This window comes from Oncorhynchus gorbuscha, linkage group LG01 (assembly GCF_021184085.1).
Source record: "Oncorhynchus gorbuscha isolate QuinsamMale2020 ecotype Even-year linkage group LG01, OgorEven_v1.0, whole genome shotgun sequence".
NCBI lineage: Eukaryota > Metazoa > Chordata > Actinopteri > Salmoniformes > Salmonidae > Oncorhynchus > Oncorhynchus gorbuscha.
In genome coordinates, this window is record NC_060173.1 from 69,464,067 (window position 1) to 69,490,805 (window position 26,739).

Here is a 26,739-nt window from a genome sequence, read left to right on the forward strand (position 1 = left end):
TCCCCAGCCTTAGACCATCCCTTTCTTTCAGTGGGGGGGGCCGTACAGAAGACATAACCCACACTGCTGCAAGTACACACACAAATACACACCGGCCCCAGACCCCATAGCTAAGATCCCTCCCCCGCCCCCCCACACACACACACTGCCAACACCCTTCCTCAGGGTCCCATTCACCAATTTACATTCTGCTACACCATGGGAAATCTATTCCGATTATTATCAGACCTCTTATAGCTTATGTTCTTTTAATATTTCATTTTACAACTGGCCATTAAACTGAGGAGGATTGCACACCATTGCATGCTAAGACCCTCATTTTAATATTCCTGTCCCGTGACAAGTATTTGTTCTAATCATACAATAAAGCCTACAGTATTGGAAATTCATGAGTTTAAAAATAAGAGGGTGGCGAGGATATAATTATATAGTATAGACTTAAATATAATGTCAAGTAGGCTTGTTATTTAATCTAAAATGTAATCAGTTCAGAATAATATTCCATGTCATGGCCTTAAAGTCATTAAAATAATTGTGCCCCGATATGGTCCAGCAATGCACATATCAGAGAACTGTATTGTCCAGTTTAGCTCTCAACCTCTCAATGTCCATAAAAAATATACAGGCCCCGTCCATCCATCCACTAGTTGGTTACATTTTTACTCATTCAAATGAAGACAGCTCGGTCAGGGAAAACGATTTCTCAGGTGCATAACTTTGCTGTACTGAAGCTTTTTGACAGTCCAGGCAAACAGACTCAGATATCCAATCAATAATTCTGATTAATAGCCAGAGATTCAGAGACACAAGACACTCGCTACAACTGAGGAGCAAATCTACCAAACAAATCACCTCAAATTTCTCCACAGAACATTGTCAACACTGACACCATGCGGACGGGTGTGGAATTGCAACTACTACCAACCACTGCCATAAATGTAACCAATGTTAATGCCCAAACACATTTGATGCACACACTTTTTCACACGTCACACACGCACACACACACACACGCACACACCAGAACTAACCCACAAACACAAAGATAGAAAGACAAACACACACAATCCCTCAGCCCATCTATACACTGACCCACTCAGGTAGGCGTGCACATGAACGCACACACACACACACACACACACACACACACACACACACACACACACACACACACACACACACACACACACACACACACACACACACACACACAAACAAACACACACCACACATAACCACACCTCAGTCAACAAACAGTGTGTGCTGTAAACCCTAACGTTGCGACTCATTAACCCATTGAGTCCAACCGTTACACCAGTGCGTTTGGGACTTTAACCTCTTTTAAACACTGTGTGTTTGGATTTGTCTATTTCTTCTGCATCCACAGATACCAACCATTAGTCTGTGTGATTAACGGGAGTGTCATGACGTTGGCCTGAGGGGTAGGTTTATGACAGTCATAAATACCTCTTCCCCCTTTTTTCCTCTCTCTCCCCTACTGATGTTACATTTGCAAACACCTTTGTTAACATAGAGATTCTGGGAACATCAGAAGGTGCGGGGAAATGAACTATATTCTGGTAATCCGACCAATTGAACATATGTGGTGGTACTATTTTTATGCTAGGGGGCACTATTTTTATGTTTGGAAAAATAACGTTCCCAAAGTAAACGGCCTATTTCTCAGGACCAGATGCTAGAATATGCATATAATTGACAGATTGGGATAGAAAACACTCTAAAATTTCCAAAACTGTAAAAATATCGTCTGTGAGTATAACAAAACTGATATTGCAGGTGAAAGCCTGAGAAAAATCCAATCAGGAAGTGACTCTTATTTTGAAACCCCTGTGTTCCTATGTATCCATATTTCCCATTGAAAGGGATATCAAACATATTCCTTTTTCTATGGCTTCCCTAAGGTGTCAACAGCCTTTAGACATAGTTTCAGGCTTTTATTTTGAAGAATGAGCGTGAATGACCACATTGCATAAGTGGACAGGTGGGGGCTCTTAGAGCGAGTTGTGTGCAAAAGAGAAGGGCGGCCATTGTTACTCCCGGTCCTAGTGAAAAGCCAACTGTCCAGGTTGATATTATCGAATAGATATTTGAAAAACACCCTGAGGATTGATTATAAAAAACGTTGACATGTTTCTGTGGACATTATGGATATAATTTGGAATTTTTGTCCGCGTTGTCGTGACCGCTCTTTCCGGTGGATTACTGGGCATAACGCACCAAACTAACTGAGGTATTTGGATATAAAAAATATCTTTATGGAACAAAAGGAACATTTGTTGTCTAACTGGGAGTCTCGTGAGTGAAAACATCCGAAGAACATCAAAGGTAAACTATTCATTTGATTGCTTTTCTGATTTACGTGACCAAGTTTTCCTGATGCTAGGTGTACTTATTGTTTTGTCGAGCAATCGATAAACTTACGCAAACGCTTGTATTGTTTTCGCTGTAAAGCATAATTTCCAAATCTGAGACGACAGGGTGATTAACAAAAGGCTAAGCTGTGTTTCGGTATATTGCAAATGTGATTTCATGAATATGAATATTTTCTAGTAATATTATTTGACTGTTGCGCTGTGCTATTTAGTGTTGCTGATGACAAATATACTGGAACCGGGATGGGTGGTTCAAAGAGGTTAATGAATATGATGTCAGTTCAGTTGTCATCTGAGACATTCTCATCAATGATAAGATGACATAAACTCTACAGTGGAAAGTCTACACATCAGAGTTTTCGGATTCACATGGAATTGTTGTTCAATCTAAATGTTTGAATATGAAATTATTTGTGATTGGTTTAAATGTGATTTTAGCTTCTAAAAGGGATTTGGGTTTTCATGAGTGAATTAGGCCCGACTCAGTGGCCCGCCCACGTGAAGAGACATAGGTTGTAAACTATGAAACACACACCCTTTCTCCCTTCCTATATTTCATGGTGCCCCGACTCTCTAGTTAATTACATTTACATGATTAGCTCAATCAGGTAATATTAATTACTGAGAAATTATTTTATAGAGTAGCATGTCATATCACTTAATCCGGCATAGCCAAAGACAAGACAGGAGCTAGAGCTTTTGTTTATGAAACAAGAATGGATCCTGAAAGGGCCTGGTGGTCGGGTCTTTTTAGAAAACATCTCTAGAGTCCGAATGGTTTGAGCTTCAAACTAAAACTAAACTAAACTCTATGAAAATCTGAAACGCACATGGACATGCTTTGCTCTATAATACTCATAAGCTATACAAGAGTCGTTAGAAGGTAAGGGGTTCTTCTACATAGAAGATCATAGGAAATCCCAGGACATAGAGTCTATAATACTGTTAAGGGGTTCTTCTACATAGAAGACCATAGGAAATCCCAGGAGATAATGTCTATAATACTGTTAAGGGATTATTCTACATAGAAGATCATAGGAAATCTCATAGTGTCTACAATAAGCGCATAGTTACTGTCCCAGTTGGCACTGACTAGTTGGATATTAATTTCCATTCAAATAAATTCCTTTATCAGGTTTTTGCTTTGGCAGACCTTTTTATATAGACATTTGTCAATAAACTCATGAATGCAACTATTTATGTGAAATTGTTTGTGTTCTACTTGTAGCCCTGGTTGTTCTGAAAAGGCAATGGTAAAACCCTTCATTGTGTGACTAAATATAATGGCTGGACATGCAGAGAAATTAAAAGCTGATTTTTCCTAGAGTCTCTGGACTGATAGGGTTTAAAGGCAGCGGTTCCCTAAAAAAGGGGTGCAGGTTTAGTTTTTTCCCTAACACCACACAGATTCAAATAATCAAAGCTTGATGATTACTTGATTATTTGAATAACCTGTGTAGTGCTAGGGCAAAACCCAAAACGTGCACACCTTGGGGTACCAAGCACCGAGTTTGGGTGTTGCAGCTGGCTAAATCAGACAGGAAAGCGAAATTACACATCCATCGTTTTCCTGGCAACAGTCATGCAACCATCACCATGGTAACGGAACAACCCAGGTGCTGTGAGAAGACTGGAGGAACACTGTGCAGACGGAGCAAGAAAGTCAGTGAGATGGAAGTTGGTCAAGGTCACACAGTAAAGAAGTCACACTAACAGTCAGGGCCATCTTAATGCTATATCTTAGGTATTTGTGCAATGTTATGCAATTATTAACAAGTCATTGTTTAAATATATCTTTCAAATGTATTTGTCACATGGCTGAATTCAACAGGTGAAGAGTTTACTCTGAAATGCCTAATTATGTAGCCCTTTCCCAACAATGCAGAGTTAAAAACAGAGAACAATTTGTTTAATTAAAAAAAGGAAATATAAATGAAACATGCAACAATCAGTTCATATAAATAAATCAGTCAATTTAAATAAATTCATTTGGCTCAAATCTATGGATTTCACATGACTGGGCAGGGGTATTGTCCCGTAAAAGGGATTTACTCCCACTCTGTCTGCTGAATTCTTTCTCTTTATTCATGTTTTTCTTAATAGGATGACGGTGGGCCCCAGGGTGCACCTGTGTAATGTTCATGCTGTTTAATCAGATTTATGATATGCCACACCTGTCAGGTGGATTGATTATATTGGCAAAGAAGAAATGCTCACTACAAGGGATGAAAACACATTATTGCACAAAATGTAAGAGGGAGTGTCGTCACAGTACTGTAAACATGGGACCAACACTTTACATGCAAGATTCTTTCTCTTTATTCATGTTTTTCTTAATAGGATGACACGTAAAGTCTTGGTCCCATGTTTCATGAGCAGAAATAAAAGATCCAAGAAATTGTCTGTATTATTACATTTCTTAATTGTATTTAGTTTACTTTAGTTAATAAATATATTTTGTTATTTCTTATCTCCACGTTGTCTCCCTTTTTGTTACCTTTTTGTTACGAACTTCGAGCCGGTTCGTGACAGTATATTTTTGTTCAGTATAGTAACGCAACAAAATAACAATAACAAGGCTTACCGGTACCAAGCCAATATGCATGGGTAATTGGTAATTGAGGTAAAAATGTACATGTACAGTAGTTAGGGGTAAATGTGACCAGGCAACAGGATAGACAATAAACAGAGTAGCAGCAGCATATGTGAAGAGTGTGAAAGAGTGTCTACTGTATCTGTGTCTGTGTGTGTGTTTGACTGTCGGTCTAAAACAATAAAAAGGGGGTCAATACAAATAGTAGGGGTAACCATTTGATGAAATGTTCAGCGGTCTTATGGCTTGGGGGTAGAAGCTGTTCAAGAGCCTTTTGGTACCAGACCGTTTGTGGTACCGCTTGCCGTGCGGTAGCAGAGAGAATTGTTTACGACTTGGGTGGCTGGAGTCTTAGGACCTGAGGGCCTATTCCAAATAATTTCAGTCTCATGAGGGGGAAGGGGCGTTGTCGTGCCCTCTTCACGACTGTGTTGGTGTGTTTGGATCCTGATAGGTCCTTAGTGATGTGGACACCGAAGAGCTTGAAGCTCTCAAACCGTTCCACTACAGCCCCGTCGATTGAATGGAGGCGTGCGCGACCCTCGGTTTCCAGTAGTTCACAATCAGCTCCATTGTCTTGCTGACTTTGAGGGAGAGTTTTTTGTCCTGGCAAAACACTGCCAGGTCTCTGCTTTCCTCCCTATAGCCTGTCTCATTGTTGTGAGTGATCAGGCCTACCACCGTCGTGTCGTCTGTTATGGCTGCAACCCTTTGTTCTCAATTTCTGCCTGAAGACATACCCAAATCTAACTGCCTGTAGCTCAGCCCCAGAGGCAAGGATATTCATATTCTTGGTATCATTTGAATAGAAACATTCTGAAGTTTGTGGAAATGTTAATTGAATGTAGGAGAATATAACACAGTAGATCTGGTGGAAGAAAAGAGAAAGAAAGAGCATACATTTTCTGTTTTTTATTGTTGTAGAATCATCTTTCACATGTACTCGAATAGCCACACAGTCAGATAGGATGCTGGAGATCATTTTGATGGATAACACAAGAGGGCAACTGTAGGTGTGCAAGGTTTGAGACTGATAACTTCCGGAATGGGTGAGCTACATGACATTTAGCATGAAGTCACCCAGGTGTCCCACACAAGTTGCCCAAATGTACCCAAGTGGCCGAATTGGTGAAATGACCTATAACTTTAATGATGGTGTTGGAGTCATGAGCGGCCATGTCGTCGTGGGTGAATAAGGAGTACAAGAGGGGTGGGTCTGATGACGCACCCCTGAGGGGCCCCTGTATTAGTCCTGTATTGACACTTTCCCTGTATGATGGTTAGATTTCTTTAAAAAATGTCATAGCGGGATTTCTTATAAGCGTTCTGCTTAGTGTCCCGTTCCTTGAAAGCTGCAGCTCTAGCCTTTAACTCAGTGCGGATGTTGCCTCCGGGTACTTCCGGGTTGGAGCGAGCGGTCGCATCGGCACTTCGCTCCGCAGGTAGTATAACTTTTTCATTACATTTCATTATAGTACAACGGTTTGATTTGTCTAATCTTAGCAATTTCTTCTTAGCTAGCTACATAGCCGTCTTTGTATCAAAGATAATTGCATAATTATCGTATTTCGTCGTCCTAACGTAGTCTTCACTGCTATTTGCCCAGCAGCTAGCCCAGCAGCTATTTGCCCAGCAGCTAGCTATTTGCCCAGCAGCTTAGCCCAGCAGCCAGCTAGCCAGCTAGCAAACTTATGTAGTAACATTACACTCAACTGAACGACTTGATTAGTGTAGTGTTAGCTAGCTACATAGCTGTCTTTGCTGTCTTCGTATCCAAGATAATTGTGTAGCTTAGAGTGTGTAGTCTTAGAGTGATTATCTTAATTTACCGAGGTTAGCTAGCCAGCTATTTGTCGTCCTTAACGTAGGAGACTCTGCTAGCTAGCCAACAGCTAGCCAACAGCTAGCCAACAGCTAGCCGACAGCTAGCCAACAGCTAGCCAACGTCTACCGAATAGGACTCAACAACCCGGTCGCATTCACAGGTAGTATCACATTTTCATTTCATTTCATTACAGTACAACGGTTTGATTTGTTTGATCGTAGCTAGCTACATAGCTAGGTACATAGCCGTCTGTGTATCAAAGATAATTGTGTAGTCTAGAGCGATTTTCTAGGTTAGCTAGCCAGCTATTGTCGTTCTTTTAACGCAACGTAACGTAAACAACACTGCTAGCTAGCCAGCTAGCCCCCGAATAGCAGCACTGCAGAAACTATTACACTCAACGGAACGACTTGATTAGTGTAGTGTCAACAACGCAGCCACTGCCAGCTAGCCTACAAAGTCAACAACGCAGCCACTGCCAGCTAGCCTACTTCAGCAGTACTGTATCATTTTAATCATTTTAGTCAATAAGATTCTTGCTACGTAAGCTTAACTTTCTGAACATTCGAGACGTGTAGTCCACTTGTCATTCCAATCTCCTTTGCATTAGCGTAGCCTCTTCTGTAGCCTGTCAACTATGTGTCTGTCTATCCCTGTTCTCTCCTCTGCACAGACCATACAAACGCTCCACACCGCGTGGCCACGGCCACCCTAATCTGGTGGTCCCAGCGCGCACGACCCACGTGGAGTTCCAGGTCTCCGGTAGCCTCTGGAACTGCCGATCTGCGGCCAACAAGGCAGAGTTCATCTCAGCCTATGCCTACCTCCAGTCCCTCGACTTCTTGGCACTGACGGAAACATGGATCACCACAGACAACACTGCTACTCCTACTGCTCTCTCTTCGTCCGCCCACGTGTTCTCGCACACCCCGAGAGCTTCTGGTCAGCGAGGTGGTGGCACCGGGATCCTCATCTCTCCCAAGTGGTCATTCTCTCTTTCTCCCCTTACCCATCTGTCTATCGCCTCCTTTGAATTCCATGCTGTCACAGTTACCAGCCCTTTCAAGCTTAACATCCTTATCATTTATCGCCCTCCAGGTTCCCTCGGAGAGTTCATCAATGAGCTTGATGCCTTGATAAGCTCCTTTCCTGAGGACGGCTCACTTCTCACAGTGCTGGGCGACTTTAACCTCCCCACGTCTACCTTTGACTCATTCCTCTCTGCCTCCTTCTTTCCACTCCTCTCCTCTTTTGACCTCACCCTCTCACCTTCCCCCCCTACTCACAAGGCAGGCAATACGCTCGACCTCATCTTTACTAGATGCTTTTCTTCCACTAACCTCATTGCAACTCCCCTCCAAGTCTCCGACCACTACCTTGTATCCTTTTCCCTCTCGCTCTCATCCAACACCTCCCACACTGCCCCTACTCGGATGGTATCGCGCCGTCCCAACCTTCGCTCTCTCTCCCCCGCTACTCTCTCCTCTTCCATCCTATCATCTCTTCCCTCTGCTCAAACCTTCTCCAACCTATCTCCTGATTCTGCCTCCTCAACCCTCCTCTCCTCCCTTTCTGCATCCTTTGACTCTCTATGTCCCCTATCCTCCAGGCCGGCTCGGTCCTCCCCTCCCGCCCCGTGGCTCGACGACTCATTGCGAGCTCACAGAACAGGGCTCCGGGCAGCCGAGCGGAAATGGAGGAAAACTCGCCTCCCTGCGGACCTGGCATCCTTTCACTCCCTCCTCTCTACATTTTCCTCCTCTGTCTCTGCTGCTAAAGCCATTTTCTACCACTCTAAATTCCAAGCATCTGCCTCTAACCCTAGGAAGCTCTTTGCCACCTTCTCCTCCCTCCTGAATCCTCCTCCCCCTCCCCCCTCCTCCTCCCTCTCTGCAGATGACTTCGTCAACCATTTTGAAAAGAAGGTCGACGACATCCGATCCTCATTTGCTAAGTCAAACGGCACCGCTGGTTCTGCTCACACTGCCCTACCCTGTGCTCTGACCTCTTTCTCCCCTCTCTCTCCAGAGGAAATCTTGCGTCTTGTGACGGCCGGCCGCCCAACAACCTGCCCGCTTGACCCTATCCCCTCCTCTCTTCTCCAGACCATTTCCAGAGACCTTCTCCCTTACCTCACCTCGCTCATCAACTCATCCCTTACCGCTGGCTAAAACCGATCGATCCCTCCGATGTCAACAACTACAGACCAGTATCCCTTCTTTATTTTCTCTCCAAAACTCTTGAACGTGCCGTCCTTGGCCAGCTCTCCCGCTATCTCTCTCTGAATGACCTTCTTGCTCCAAATCAGTCAGGTTTCAAGACTAGTCATTCAACTGAGACTGCTCTTCTCTGTATCACGGAGGCGCTCCGCACTGCTAAAGCTAACTCTCTCTCCTCTGCTCTCATCCTTCTAGACCTATCGGCTGCCTTCAATACTGTGAACCATCAGATCCTCCTCTCCACCCTCTCCGAGTTGGGCATCTCCGGCGCGGCCCACGCTTGGATTGCGTCCTACCTGACAGGTCGCTCCTACCAGGTGGCGTGGCGAGAATCTGTCTCCTCACCATGTGCTCTCACCACTGGTGTCCCCCAGGGCTCTGTTCTAGGCCCTCTCCTATTCTCGCTATACACCAAGTCACTTGGCTCTGTCATAACCTCACATGGTCTCTCCTATCATTGCTATGCAGACGACACACAATTAATCTTCTCCATTCCCCCTTCTGATGACCAGGTGGCGAATCGCATCTCTGCATGTCTGGCAGACATATCAGTGTGGATGACGGATCACCACCTCAAGCTGAACCTCGGCAAGACGGAGCTGCTCTTCCTCCCGGGGAAGGACTGCCCGTTCCATGATCTCGCCATCACGGTTGACAACTCCATTGTGTCCTCCTCCCAGAGCACTAAGAACCTTGGCGTGATCCTGAACAACACCCTGTCGTTCTCAACTAACATCAAGGCGGTGGCCCATTTCTGTAGGTTCATGCTCTACAACATCCGCAGGGTACGACCCTGCCTCACACAGGAAGCGGCGCAGGTCCTAATCCAGGCACTTGTCATCTCCTGTCTGGATTACTGCAACTCGCTGTTGGCTGGGCTCCCTGCCTGTGCCATTAACCCCCTACAACTCATCCAGAACGCCGCAGCCCGTCTGGTGTTCAACCTTCCCAAGTTCTCTCACGTCACCCCGCTCCTCCGCTCTCTCCACTGGCTTCCAGTTGAAGCTCGCATCCGCTACAAGACCATGGTGCTTGCCTACGGAGCTGTGAGGGGAACGGCACCTCAGTACCTCCAGGCTCTGATCAGGCCCTACACCCATACAAGGGCACTGCGTTCATCCATCTCTGGCCTGCTCGCCTCCCTACCACTGAGGAAGTACAGTTCCCGCTCAGCCCAGTCAAAACTGTTCGCTGCTCTGGTCCCCCAATGGTGGAACAAACTCCCTCACGACGCCAGGACAGCGGAGTCAATCACCACCTTCCGGAGACACCTGAAACCCCACCTCTTTAAGGAATAACTAGGATAGGATAAGTAATCCTTCTCACCCCCCCTTTAAGATTTAGATGCACTATTGTAAAGTGACTGTTCTACTGGATGTCATAAGGTGAATGCACCAATTTGTAAGTCGCTCTGGATAAGAGCGTCTACTAAATGACTTAAATGTAAATGTAAATGCCTCTAATCTATGGCTTCTAGTTGGGATATGTACGTACTTACAGTAAATGTGGGGCTGACGTCATCGATGCACTTATTAATGAAGCCAGTGACTGATGCAACTCCTCAATGCCATCGGCTGAATTCCGTAAAATTTTCCAGTCTGTGCTAGCGAATCAGTCCTGTAGTTTAGTGCTTAGTAACGAAGTCACAGCCTGTGAATATATGTATATATATATATACAGTGCACAAAAAAATAAAGGGAACACTAAAATAACACATCCTAGATCTGAATGAATGAACTATTCTTATTAAGTACTTTTTTCTTTACATAGTTGAATGTGCTGACAACAAAATCACACAAACATTATCAATGGAAATCAAATGTATCAACCCATGGAGGTCTGGATTTGGAGTCACACTCAAAATTAAAGTGGAAAACCACACTACAGGCTGGTCCAACTTTGATGTAATGTCCTTAAAACCCATCAAAATGAGGCTCAGTAGTGTGTGTGGCCTCCACGTGCCTGTATGACCTTCCTGCAAGCCTGGGCATGCTCCTGATGAGGTGGCGGATGGTCTCCTGAGGGATCTCCTCCCAGACCTGGACTAAAGCATCCGCCAACTCCTGGACAGTCTGTGGCGTTGGTGGATGGAGCGAGACATGATGTCCCAGATGTGCTCGATTAGATTCAGGTCTGGGGAACGGGCGGGCTAGTCCATAGCATCAATGCCTTCCTCTTGCAGGAACTGCTGACACACTCCAGCCACATGAGGTCTAGCATTGTCTTGCATTAGGAGGAACCCAGGGCCAACCGCACCAGCATATGGACTCACAAAGGGTCTGAGGATCTCATCTCGGTACCTAATGGCAGTCAGGGTACCTCTGGCCAGCACATGGAGGGCTGTGCAGCCCCTCAAAGAAATGCCACCCCACACCATGACTGACCCACCGCCAAACCGGTCATGCTGGAGGATGTTGCAGGCAGCAGAACGTTCTCCACGGCGTCTCCAGAATCTGTCACGTCTGTCACATGTGCTCAGTGTGAACCTGCTTTCATCTGTGAAGAGCACAGGGCGCCAGTGGCGAATTTGCCAATCTTGGTGTTCTCTGGCAAATGCAAAACGTCCCGCACGGTGTTGGGCTGTAAGCACAACCCCCACATGTGGATGTCGGGCCCTCATACCACCCTCATGGAGTCTGTTTCTGACCGTTTTAGCAGACACATGCACATTTGTGGCCTGTTGGAGGTCATTTTGTAGGGCTCTGGCAGTGCTCCTTCTACTCCTCCTTGCACAAAGGTGGAGGTAGCGGTCCTGCTGCTGGGTTGTTGCCCTCCTATGGCCTCCTCCACGTCTCCTGATGTACTGGCCTGTCTCCTGGTAGCGCCTCCATGCTCTGGACACTACGCTGACAGATACAGCAAACCTACTTGCCACAGCTCACATTGATGTGCTTTCCTGGATGAGCTGCACTACCTGAGCCACTTGTGTGGTTTGTCTCATGCTACCACTAAAGTGAAAGCACCACCAGCATTCAAAAGTGACCATAACATCAGCCAGGAAGCATAGGAACTGAGAAGTGGTCTGTGGTCACCACCTGCAGAACCATTCCTTTATTGGGGGTGTCTTGCTAATTGCCTATAATTTCCACATGGTTTGTCTATTCCATTTGCACAACAGCATGTGGAATTTATTGTCAATCAGTGTTGCTTCCTAAGTGGACAGTTTGATTTCACAGAAGTGTGATTGACTTGGAGTTACATTGCGTTGTTTAAGTGTTCCCTTTATTTTTTTGAGCAGTGTATATGATTTAGCCTACAATTATAGTGAATTTGTATTTGATTTCGAATAACCTAGTAATAGGGAATTTTTATATTTTCATAATTAATAGACAGACATTACCTTTAGCTGCAGAATATCTCACCACTGTGAGTTTCCATCTCCTCCCCCCTCTCCTTCATTCCTTTCTCATGCACAAAGAGAGAGAGGCATATTTTGCTTGGTTTCCCCAAAAAAAGCACTGGGTAGCTGCAGAAACATGGTTGGAGAGCCCATAGCATACAGAGTTTGGGCGGAATATTACCTGTTGCACATCGAAAAATCCCGGAGTAGCTTACCCAACACGAGTGAAAAACGTACCTTCAGAAAGACATTTTCTGCATATCATAATGTTTCTTTAGACCTACCTAAAATAAATAATGGATTTATTGTGATTGTGTATAATCAATTGATTTCTTAGACTTAAAAAATGCAGATGTTCCAAGGGCGCACATCAGAATGCGGACATGTATGCATGTATTCTTGTATGCGGATTGTATGCATTTAGGCCTGGAGATGCTAAATGTATTTATGTTAATTAAAGGTCAATTGCCGTGAGACCTGCAAGAGGTAATTAAGCTAGAATCCTTACATTTTCTATGCTCCTAAATGAAAATTCCAGGTCGCACAGCAAAATATTTAGGCACATAGGCTATTATTCTGGCTACCATAGCTATGCCCATATAGGATGACAATGCCCCCATCCACAGGGCATGAGTGGTCAATGAATAGTATGATGAGAATGAAAACAATGTAAACTATATGCCATGGCTGTCTCAGACCAGATCTCAACCCAACTGAAGACGAATGGTAGATTCTGGAGCGGTGTCTGAGACAGTGTTTTCCACCACCATCACCAAGCACCAAATTATGGAATTTCACATGGAAGAATGGTGTCACCTCCATACAATAGTAACAGACACTTGTAGAATCTATGCAAAGGTGCATTGAAACGGTTCTGGCTCGTGGTGGCCCAAAGCACTTTATGTTGGTGTTTCCATTATTTTAGTGGTTACCTTTATATTTTTATATCTGTGGGAGAGACCTCAGAGAGGAACACCACTGGTGGGCTTAGCTATGCTCCTTGCAAGCTTGATCTTTCAATTGAAGACAAAATATTGGAGAAATACTGTAGACCTGGCTGATTTAAAAGTATTTTTAGAAATATAAAATATATTTAGAAAACTGCTCACATTCTCATGTTGAGAACCTTTGTAACTGTTACCAGTAATGAGGGTACAAGAAAAGCTAACAGATGTCCAGTGTCCATTAAAAAAAAAACGTTTTTAGGTTGGATACCTTTTTCAAAAATGTGACTTTTGTTGAATTTCGGTAACAGAGGTACATGTAACGGAAGTGGCTACCGCACACCCACCCAGTACTAAAACCTGAACTACATTAATTAAATCCATGAACAAATACTTTTTACACATTAAACCTTTCAATAATAATGTTTCTAATCTACACACTAGAGATGTAATTTGCTGTAGTATAAAGAGGGAAACATGCAACAGTCATACTTGATGTTGTAAGCAAGTTACACTATGTTTAAACCATCATAACTTTTGCTAAGATCCAGTTGAAAACATAATGAAGTGCACGCTAGAAACTACAAAAAGCCCTTTCTCATTGTATATATAGCATCAACTGACTGAATTAGCTCTTTTTTATGTAGATGACATCCATGGCGTGAATTGGCCCTAGACACTGATCTAAGGTCAGTTTATGGGATTTTTCCCTCTGATAGTTAGAATTAGAAGAGGTACCCCATAAACTGATCCTAGATCTGTGCTTCTTGGCAAATCCAGATGGAGACACTGACAGATCCTGGAAATAATATCCCAGCCCACACGTAACTCTGCCTGCCACCCAATTACCACTAAGTGGGGTACGTATTGTACTGACCCAATGCTTTTTGTCAGGGGCCTATTAGGCGAAGAGATTGCTAATCGTGCCTACATTGCATGCTCCAATGCAGGTCTACCAAATAGGCCTTCCATTCACGCCATCAAACGACACTGGGTGGCCTTCCCAGCAGAGGTCAATGTGTACTATTCAAAACAAATGGGATGGTTATAAACAGAACATTACAATTCAGCCTAATTTACCATTAAGCAAACAATTTAGGGTAAAAATGTACAATGAGAACTCATAGGGGTAGCATACAAGCATACAGTGTGTTTCAGTCCATACAAGGGTTCCATGTCTGAACAAAACAAAGAGCTGGAGCTAAAGCTATTCTCCAACCAACAAGACAGCCACATAGAGGATTTGTAGCCAATGGACTCAAAGGTAGTATACATTTAGTCAATAATTACATACAATAACATGTTAGCTAAGATGTCCCACCCAAAAATTCCATGTTAAAAAACCCTTTTACCGGAGATTGCATCACACCAATTTCATCACACCACTTCCATTGGCTCACTGCATGTAATTTCAAGCCAAATACACAAATCTCCCACTTTTTTGTTATCATTAAAAACACTGTGCATATTTCCCCATCTGACCATGACACTCAATCTCTAAACCACACAAACCGCCCCGTTAGGTCCGAGCCACCCACCCAACGTTCTTCTCCAGAATAAGATTATTTTGTTTCATTGTTCACACATTCCACAGCGGCGACCCTGTTTGTACAGATGCGATCCCATGTGCTTCGGCTCTGAAGACTCCGAGGAAGCCTCTGCTCCTCGACCAAGGATGTTGCCTCAGATCAAAGGCCCCCGGTGCCCAGAGCCCAAGCAACAGTTTTTTGGGGGCTAGTTGTTTTTTTTGTCTGTGGGGACCCCTGGTAAGATATCCATCTGCTAGCCGTATGGGATCCTCCGGTGTGTGTGTGTGTGTGTGTGTGTGTGTGTGTGTGTGTGTGTGTGTGTGTGTGTGTGTGTGTGTGTGTGTGTGTGTGTGTGTGTGTGTGTGTGTGTGTGTGTGTGTGTGTGTGTGTGTGTGTGTGTGTGTGTGTGTGTGTGTGTGTGTGTGTGTGTGTGTGTGTACATGCCTTGGGACAAGAGCAGGCCTATCTTTCTGCTCGGTCTCTCTCTTACTATCCCATCCCCAGCATAAATTTACTCAGCTGGTATGGTCCCCCAAGCCCTGTTCTACAAGAGCTTTTGTTTCCCACTGCAACATCTGTTAACGTAATGCTCTGTAACACATTTCAAAGGCCAGCTTAGCTTGGGTCAACAACAGGTAATAGAGTGATTTATTGATGCACTGGCTTGAAAATAAGGGTAAGGAAAATGATTTCTCAGAGCAAACATGTGCACGCACAAACACACACACAGATGTTGTCGTTTCACTCCATCATATTTCCGAGGCACTACTGTTAATCCGAACAGAAAATATAAATGATCTTCCGCTTGGATTCAACATATTTTATAAGGGGGGAAAAAGGGAGATCGGCTTTTAAAAAATAGTTCACATTTTTTTCAGCGGCACCCATCACAATTGACAGCTAACTTTAGTCTCACCAGACCCTGGGCTGGCGTTAAAGCAGTAAACAGATGAAAGAGGGCTTAAAAACATTAGTCTACAGTCAGAAATAGGGCCTATTAAGTTTTTCTTGGACTCCTGCTTTCCAATCCGGGTTGGGGTTAATGGAAACGAAACGCTCTGAAACAAGGAGATTGTCCAATAAGAAATGTTTTATTTTGAAACATTTAGTTGTGGCGTGATCTAATGAACACGACCCCGGCTATGCCAATCCTGGTTCCAGAGCAACTCAGGATTTTGCCCACATAGTTTACCTCTGGCCTTCCTGGCCAGCCCCAATCATGGAGGAAATGAGGTGTCAACACATTGGTATTTACTCAGCGCTCATTTGTTTTTCTAAGGGATGCCGAGGCTGACCCCTACTCTGCTAGCCACCACATGAATGGGAGGATTTACTTTGAACATTTTCAAAAGAAATGCTGCACAAGACACACATTCTCTCGATCTGATATGGGATATTTAGTGAGAAAATATCAATACAGAATAAAGGTTAAATCTGGTCTGTTTTAAACCTAATTTGGAGGAACAATGTAATCCTTAAAGGGATACTTTGCGATTTTGGCAATGTGGCCCTTTATCTAATTCCCCAGCCAGATGAATTTGTTGATGCCATTTTTATGTCTGTGTCCAGTACGAAGGAAGTAAGAGGTAGTTTTGCAAGCCAATGCTAACTAGCGTTACCGCAATGACTGGCAGTCTATGGTAACTACTAGTATGCTAGCAGATATCCATAGATTTCTGCTCTAATTCTCATGTTCAGAACATTGGTACCAGTAACGAGGGTCCACGAAAAGGTCAGATGCTCAGTGTCCATTAAATAAAATTGTTTTGCATATTAAACAATGTACTAATATGTATCTTTCAGATGATTCCAGTTTTTAGGTTGGATACTTTTTTCAAACATGTACTTTTGTTGACTTTCGGTAACAGAGGTACAGAAGATAGGCTACCACCCAGTACTAAAACCTGATATATATTAATGAAATCCATGAACAAATACTTTTAAACATTTTAAAGTAATTTCCAATCAATAACTAAAAAGGATAATAATGTTTCTAATCTACATACTAGAGATATAATTTGCTGTAGTATAAAGGGGGAAACTTGCAACAGTCATACTTGATGTTGTAAGCAAGTTACACAATGTTTAAACCATCATAACTTTTGCTAAGATCTGGTTAAAAACATAATTGAAGTGTACTCTAGAAACTACAAAAAGCCCTGTTTCTTTGTATATATACAGTGTAGCATCAAATGACTGAATTGGATGTTTTTTATGTAAATGCTAACGATGGTGTGACCTGGCCATGAATGACCCCTACACACTGATCTAAGGTCAGATTATGGAATTTCTCCCCCTGATAGAATTGCCCATCTGACCCAGATTGTGAGTTATAATGGACCGTTTTTGGTGGGGATGCAGGGCTGTGTTCCAAACAAAACAACTACAAGTGTGATGCTCTAATTCCTCAACAGCACAGATTGGAGAGCTAAAAAAAGCACTATAAACTAGAAGTTCATCCAATTGGTGGCAGATTTTCGTGCGACTATTCTACAACCTACATAAAATATTTTCCCACCAGAGAGGTGTTTCCATCAAACTAACTTATTGTGGATAAAAGGCTGTGCTTGATGACGTATTGCTCATTAAAAAAATAATATTGCCGTTCAATTCCCATGTACCAAATGAAAAATACAAGTTAAATGGGTTTCCATCGCATTTTCAACTCTACTGATGATTTTGTCACAAAAACTGTTGCGTTATATAGGGAATGTGCCCACTCTGAATTTGGCACTTGTGCTCAATCCAACAGCTCGCAGATAGTGTGGGTAGGCTACCTACATTATGATATTATTATGGTTAAGAGCGATATTATTTTTATTTGTCAATTGGCAGCCAAGCATCGATCATCATTTCACCAGAATAAGACCCTAGATATTTATTGGCAAGGAGCATCAAGCTCATCAGCCTGTGATGTTCATCATAACTTATTTCATCTGTAGCCTAATGAACTGAATGCTTTCCTAGAGTCGTAGTGGGAGGACCACACAACATATCACATGACTCTATGTTTACTTCGATATGGTTATAATATAAATAATGGCGCATAAAGGCGTTTCCACTGCCATTTGTCAAATTATTAATTTTATAGACACAAGAAGATCCTACCAGGTCGAACGCACAAATTGTCTTTCGGCATTTCTAAAAACATATCGCCATTTCCTGTTTCCATCAGCCCAGTCGTGACCTTTTCATACGTCGGATTATTCATCCGCATTAAATGGTTGACTGGAAACCTGGTTCTAGTTGAAGACTCTTCTTTGAGTCATAAAAGTGTACTGAAATGACTTAACTGTGCACACTTTGGAGAGGTGTGTGGCCACTTGGAATAACCAAGACCTCTCACTCAAACCTTTGTAATTGTTTTGTCTTATGATGCACCTACCGCACATTTTCCAAGAACTTTCTTATCATGTTACTACTGAATGTATCCAGAGTATTTTCAGATTTCATTATCAACAAATACAGCGAAAAGTACAGTAAATGTCAAATGCACATAAAATCAACAGTGTAATTGTTTGGATTCAGTCTTGTGTCAGGTGAACTGTTGTGTCCTCACCTATAGTCTAATCCTTTTTCAATTTTCTCCAAACTGTTCACTTTTAATTCTTACCTTGGTTATGCATATTATTTCCATATTTCTTTAAGAAATATTTAAATCTAGCCGTATCCATATAGGCCAATTTCCATGAGTGCAAGGGTTTCAGTATCTGGGGCAATCAGAAACCCACCTTCCAATTTATATAAAACGGCACTTTACAATACAGTCCGCCATGATTGCCGAGGATCCACGCGGCTTTATGCAGTGGGTCTTAATTGAACATTTTATTGGGGGACATTACACTTGTTTTTATATATATATATATATATATATATATATATATATATATATATATATATATATATATATATATATATATATATATATATATATATATATATATATATATATATATATATATATATATATATATATAACTTGTGCTATAAAAGGCCTGGCAGACCCTGTTAGGGGAAACTGCCCATTAACTTATAAGGTCCAGGCTCCAGTTGCCTAATTGACAAGCTCTAGGTGACTTTCATCACTTGTCGACTTCATAGCGGCAGTCAATGTTTCCTCCAGGATGCTGTTGCGTCTTTGACATGAAGGTGTTTTGACAAAGAGCAGTCTGCCCTGATGGCAACTCTGAGGCTGAGAGGCTGGGGCTACAGCCCTAGGGCTCTCCATAAAACACAAAGCATATTCCTCTCCCGGCAGCATCTGTACACTGCTATACACTGTACACTGCTCTCAAGTTCGCATCCACATGTACAAAAATATATAGTTTATGACATTTATCTAGTTGATTGAGTTTCGGTTCGTGTCTATTTATAAAAATGCTTCTAAAATAGGATTTTTTCCTGCAGATTATCTGTGAACATGCAATGAAATACTTTCTGTGAAAATACAGATAACTAATAAGCAACAGGCTATTTTTACTTTAAAACAGTGCGAAATGCCCATATGAATTTAGCGTGACGAGGCGGTGACGATACCATCCAAAAAAATTCTGTGGCAATTTGGTTTCACACGAAGCATACTTGGTCCAAACTATTTACTCCGGCTGTATGCAAAATGTTGTGTGCTATAGCTTGGAAAATAAGAAAAGGTGACTCTGGATGACAACATAATGATGTTTGTTTCCAACATTAGGGCTATTTTCTATAAAGGAGTTAAGTGCGCTTTGTGTTTTGATTCCTTGCCATGACACTAACGAGTATCACGTACTAAAATTGTCCCTGGCCTAGGCCTACTACTTACTGACACTGAGCACACATCCTTTAACCCTTCAGCGTAAAACACTGTCACTGTACACCTCTCTCACACACACTGTCCAACGGCAGATTGGCTGGGGCGTCACCCTTGCGCCTCTCAACATGAATCTGCCTTGAACTAAAGCCACCTGGCAGCATGTTTCCAAATCACCAATGCGGACAGATTACTAGAACTATAAACCCCACGTCCTCCTTTGTCATTTATATTTCATCTGTTTGAAGTCCCTCATTAAGTCCAACCAGACGAATTAAGTGCAGATGTACAAAACCAAAGTACAGCAGTTTGGAGGGGAAGCGTCTCATTAACAGGTTAATGGAGCCAGATATATCCTAAGGATGTGAGAAATTGAAAAATTCTCTTACATTTTCAGCTGCTGGTTTAAAATTCATGAAATTCCATGTAAATTCACAATGCTGTACAGGGGTCGTGTTAATGCAGGATTCCGTTTTTCATGCAGAAATGGAAAGATTAAAACACAGAAAAAATGCTTCTTATTGTAAATTCTGCTCAGTGCTGCAAATCATGAATGGAAAAGGACTAATTTGGTGCTTCAGTTGCACTTTTCCAGTCAGATGAAATATCTTTGCTCTCGTCATTGGATCACCAGACATACAGCTCTATGACTGATATGTGTTGACTACTTTTCTCCAGTACATTCCTCCTGCATAGTTTTTCCCCGCTAGCAAGTTAAAATGCAAGAAATACTTCAAGAAAACCCCCCCCAGCTACACCACCTCCAGACTGCTTAGAGACAGGCTGGATCTGTTAGAGGTATGGGTTACTGAGCTGAAGGAGCAGCCCCCCTAGCTATACCACCTTCAGCCTGCTAAGAGACAGGCTGACTCTGTTAGAAGTATGGGTTAATGAGCTAAAGGAGCAGTCCCCAGCTACACTACATCCAGCCTGCTGATAGACAGGCTGGCTCTGTTAGAGGTATGGGTAACTGAGCTAAAATAGTAGCCCCCCATCTACACCATCATCAGTCTGCTGAGAGACAGGCTGGCTCTGTTAGAGGTATGGGTTAATGAGCTGAAGGAGCAGCCCCCCAGCTACACCACCTCCAGACTGCTGAGAGACAGGTTGGCTCTGTTAGAGGTATGGGTTAATGAGCTGAAGGAGCAACCCCCCAGCTACACCACCTCCAGACTGCTAAGAGACAGGCTGGATCTGTTAGAGGTATGGGTTACTGAGCTAAAAGAGTAGCCCCCCATCTACACCATCATCAGTCTGCTGAGAGACAGGCCTGCTCTGTTAGTCTGCTGAGAGACAGGCCTGCTCTGTTAGAGGTATGGGTTACTGAGCTGAAGGAGCAGTTCCCAGCTACACCACCTCCAGACTGCTGAGAGACAGGCTGGCTCTGTTAGAGGTATGGGTTACTGAGCTAAAAGAGTAGCCCCCCATCTACACCATCATCAGTCTGCTGAGAGACAGGCCTGCTCTGTTAGAGGTATGGGTTACTGAGCTGAAGGAGCAGGCCCCCAGCTACACTACCATCATTCTGCTGAGAGACAGGCTGGCTCTGTTAGAGGTATGGGTTACTGAGCTAAAGGAGCAGCCCCCCCCCCAACTACACTACCATCAGCCTGATGAGAGACAGGCTGGCTCTGTTAGAGGTATGGGTTACTGAGCTGAAGGAACAGTCCCCCAGCTACACTACCATCAGCCTGCTGAGAGACAGGCTGGCTCTGTTAGAGGTATGGGTTTCTGAGCTGAAGGAGAAGCCCCCCTAGCTACACCACCATCAGCCTTCTACACTGCATTAAAAGGCATGGGAAATGGAAGGGCACCGGGCATTGATGGGCTTCCTGTTGACTTTTTTAAGTCTTTTTGGGCTATATTGGGAGAGGATTGGCTAGCAGCAGTCAACGATAGTTTGACCGGAGGGTTACTACCGATAAACTGCAGAAGGGCTGTCCTCACCCTACTGCTAAAAAAGGGTGACCCGAGGGAGGTGAAGAAGTGGAGGCCGGTGGCCTTATTGTGTACTGATTATGAGATCCTGTCCAATGCTTTGTCCAGCAGGCTGAGGGAGGTTATGGGTCAAAGCATACATGCCGACCAGTCCTACTGTGTTCCCGGCAGGCAGATAGGGGATAACATTTCCCTCATTCTGGATTTTTTTAGACTTCTCTAGTGCTATTGGTTAGGATGCTTGTCTAATTTCACGAGGAAAAGGCATTTGACCGAGTTGAACATCAATACTTATGGCGCACCTTTGAGGCTTTTGGTTTTAGCTCTGGTGTTATTGTCATGATCAGGGTGATATATGGTGACATTAAAATTGTATTGAAAGTTAACGGTGGCTTGAGTGCTCCTTTTAAAGTGTGTAGAGGTATTATGCAGGGGTGTTCGTTGTCGGGAATGTTATATGCCATCGATATAGAGCCACTGCTAAATAGCATTAGAAGTCGCATTGAAGGGGTGTACTTTTCAGAGGATATTCCTCCTATTCGTCACTCAGCTATTGCTGATGATGTAGTTATTTTAGTGAAAAATCAAGCGGAGATGGATAATTTGAGTCTCATGGTTGATCGGTTTAGGGGAATATCCTCTGTGAAGGAAAAAATTGGGAAAAAAGTTGTGCTTTACAGATTGGGAAAGGGTCTGGAGGGATAATGGATTTTCCAAGAGGGAATGCTGTAAAGGAGGTTTAAAGTATCTTGGAGTGTACCTTGGGGATGAGGAGATTATGGGGAAAATTTGGAACGGGGTGGTTGAAATGGTGGAAAGGAGGATGAGGAGATGGGGGTGGTTGTTATCACGTATGTCATAAGGGGGGACACTATTATTGTTAGCAATGTGGTTGCCTCTGCCCTGTGGAATCAGTTGTCATGTATAGAGCCACCATCTGGCCTTCTGGCAGAGATACAGGCAATTATTGTAGATTTATTTGGGATAAATATCATTGGGTTCTACAAAGTGTTTTGTATTTGTCAAAAGAGGAGGGGGAGAAGGTCTTGTACATCTTGCTAGTAGGGCTTTCCGGATCCAGTTTATTAAAAGGTTGCTCTATGGACCTGGAAATGTGGTTTGGAGAAGGGTGGCAGGTCTTGTTTTACAGCAGGTAGGGAGGATTAAAGAAGGTGTTGTTTTTGGTTGAGAGTAGAGAGAATTCTAGGGAGGGAGTACCTCTGTATTACACAGGCCTTCTTAGGGTTTGGAGTATAATGAAGGTGTCCAGACGCACTAAGGCTGAGTAAGTGCATTGGCTGCTGGAGGAACCTCTGGTGTATAGGGCAAGACTGGATTGTACAGCTGAAACTATTCCACATTTCTGGTGACGGGCAAAATCATCACCCTAAATCAGTTAATGGACATGGCTGGGCCCACCTTAATGGATGGAGGAAGAGTGGCTGAACATTTGGGGGTAAGGTCAGAAAGGATTATCAGACAACTGCTGGGAAGCTGCACGAAGATTCTGTCAGCAGAAGAGGGGATTATGCTCAACAGTCACAAGAAAAAGGTACAAGATGAAAACATCCCATTTCCAAGACTAGGGATTACACCCAATATCTCAGAGTCAGAAAGAAAGACGTTATTACTGGATTTGAGAGGGCTGGAAAAGGTGGGTTTGGATGAGGTGAATGGGAAGGATTTATACCGGGGGTGTGTCAAGGTTTGAAGTAAAGATACATTGAAAAATAGAAAAGACGCGCCTTGGAGTGTAAAACTGGGCCTTGATGACAAGGTAAAGCCATCATGGAGAGCCACCATTACAAAGGGGTACTGGTGATAAGCAATGGAGGGTTTTGCATGGCATCATTGTGGTTACTGCTTATGTTTCTGTCATTAACTCAATGTTGGAGACGGATGTCCTTTTTGTAACATAAGAGAAACTATTTTTCACTGTTTTATGGAGTGTGAGAGGATAAAGCCTCTTTGAAATACTAGAGTCTTTATTTACAGCTGTAGGGGAGATTTTCAATAACACAGTTTTTATTTGGGGGTGTCAATATGGTAAGTAACAGAAAGTAAAATGTCAACTGTTTAATATGTTTTGGGACAAGCTAAGATGTCAATTTCAGGAAACATAAGGAAACATAAGATAGACACAGGACATGAACAGGATGTATTGTAATTCAGGAAACATGAGATAGACACAGGACATGAACAGGATGTATTTTAATTCAGGAAACATGAGATAGACACAGGACATGAACAGGATGTATTTTAATTCAGGAAACATGAGATAGACACAGGACATGAACAGGATGTATTTTAATTCAGGAAACATAAGATAGACACAGGACATGAACAGGATGTATTTTAATTCAGGAAACATGAGATAGACACAGGACATGAACAGGATGTATTTTAATTCAGGAAACATAAGCTAGACACAGGACATGAACAGGATGTATTGTAATTCAGGAAACATAAGATAGACACAGGACATGAACAGGATGTATTGTAATTCAGGAAACATAAGATAGACACAGGACATGAACAGGATGTATTGTAATTCAGGAAACATAAGATAGACACAGGACATGAACAGGATGTATTTTAATTTGGGAAACATGAGATAGACACAGGACATGAACAGGATGTATTGTAATTCAGGAAACATAAGATAGACAAAGGACATGAACAGGATGTATTTTAATTCAGGAAACATGAGATAGACACAGGACATGAACAGGATGTATTGTAATTCAGGAAACATGAGATAGACACAGGACATGAACAGGATGTATTGTAATTCAGGAAACATGAGATAGACACAGGACATGAACAGGATGTATTTTATTGTATTATATGTATTTTTAAGGGATTGGTCAAAGCGAGGATAATAGTGGATTTTGAGTTCTTTTCGGCTATATAAGATCTCCCATTGTTTGAGGAGAAGTGGGCTTACGAAGGAGCGGATTGTTTTGTGGATGAGGGGAAACTATTTTTTTGTTGATGAAATGAGGTGAATGTACAGTTGAACTCAGAAGTTTACATACACTTAGGTTGGAGTCATTAAAATTAGTTTTTCAACCACTCCACAAATTTTTTGTAAACAAACTATAGTTTTGGCCAGTCGGTTCGAACATCTACTTTGTGCATGACACAAGTCATTTATCCAACAAATATTTACAGACAGATTATTTCACTTAAAATTCACTGTATCACAATTCCAGTGGGTCAGAAGTTTACATACACTAAGTTGACTGTGCCTTTAATCAACTTGGAAAATTCCAGATAATGATGCCATGACTTTAGAAGCTTCTGATAGGCTAATTGACATAATTTGAGTCAATTGGAGGTGTACCTGTGGATGTATTTTAAGGCCTACATTCAATCTCAGTGCCTCTTTGCTTGATATAAAAATAAAGCAGACAAGACCTCAGAAAATACATTGTAGACCTCCACAACTCTGGTTCATCCTTGGGAGCAATTTCCAAATGCCATGTTAATCGGCACAAACAATAGTACGCAAGTATAAACACCATGGGACCATGCAGCCGTCATACCGCTCAGGAAGAAGACGCATTCAGTCTCCAAGAGATGAACGTACTTTGGTGCGAAAGGTGCAAATCAATCCCAGAACAACAGCAAAGGACCTTGTGAAGATGCTGGAGAAAACCGGTACAAAAGTATCTATATTCACAGTAAAACGAGTCCTATATCGACATAACCTGAAAGGCCGCTCAGCAAGGAAGAAGCCACTGCTCAAAATCTGCCATAAAAAAGCCAGACTACGGTTTGCAACTGCACATGGGGACAAAGATCGTACTTTTTGGATAAATGTCCTCTGGTCTGATATATCAAAAGTAGAAATGTTTGGCCATAATGACCATCGTTATGTTTGGAGGAAAAATGGGGAAGCTTGCAAGCCGAAGAATACCATTCCAACCGTGAAGCATGGTGATGGCAGCATCATTTGTGAGGGTGCTGTGCTGCAGGAGAGACTGGTGCACTTCACAAAATAGATGATGTCATGAGGAAAGAAAAGGAGGTGGATATATTGAAGCAAAATCTCAAGACATCAGTCAGGAGGTTAAAGCTTGGATCTTACAAATAGACAATGACCCGAAGCATACTTCCAAAGTTGTGGCAAAATGGGTTAAGGACAACAAAGTCAAGGTATTGGAGTGGCCACCACAAAGCCCTGACCTCAATACTATAGAACATTTGTGGGCAGCACTGAAAAAGTGTGTGCAAGCAAGGAGGCCTACAAACCTGACTCAGTTACACCAGCTCTGTCAGGAGGAATGGGCCAAAATTCACCAAACTTATTGTGGGAAGCTTGTGGAAGGCCACCCCAAACATTTGACCCAAGTTAAACAATTTAATGGCAATGCTACCAAATACTAATTGGGTGTATGTAAACTTAAGAATTAAAAGCTGAAATAAATCATTCACACGACTGTTATTCTGACATTTCACATTCTTCAAATTAAGTGGTGATCCTAACTGACCTAAGACAAGGAATTTTTACTAGGATTAAATGTCAGGAATTGTGAAAAAATGAGTTTAAATGTATTTGGCTAAGGTTAATGTGAACTTCCGACTTCAACTGTAAATGCTTTATTTTTTAATGTTTATTTAAGAATGACACATTTGTTGCTACATTTCTGAAAAGGCACAGTGTGCCAGTATTTGTGATATTACTTGAGAATAAAATCTCTCTCTCTCTCTCTCTCTCTCTCTCTCTCTCTCTCTCTCTCTCTCTCTCTCTCTCTCTCTCTCTCTCTCTCTCTCAATGCTGGAAGTGTTTGGTGCATGCTGGGAATTGGTTGAGCGAGTGTGAGTGTTGTCTGGAGTTAGCCAGTTTTTACCTTTACCTTGTTGTTTTACTTTTCTTGGTGGTTTTCTTTTTTCTATGCATGATTTGCACTAGAAAGGTTAACTACCGAGGCTAACTACCGAGGCACTATGCCAGACCACTGACTCAAACAGGTCTCATGAGCCGCTCCTTTAAAGTAGAATCCTCATTCAACTTTCAAAAGACAGTTGACATCTAGTGGAAGCCCTGTGAAGTGCAACCTCATCCATATCACAATGTGTACTCGGTAGGCAAAGCTTTGAAAAACTACAAACCTCAGATGTCCCACTTCCTGGTTAGATTTTTCTCAGGTTTTCGCCTGCCAT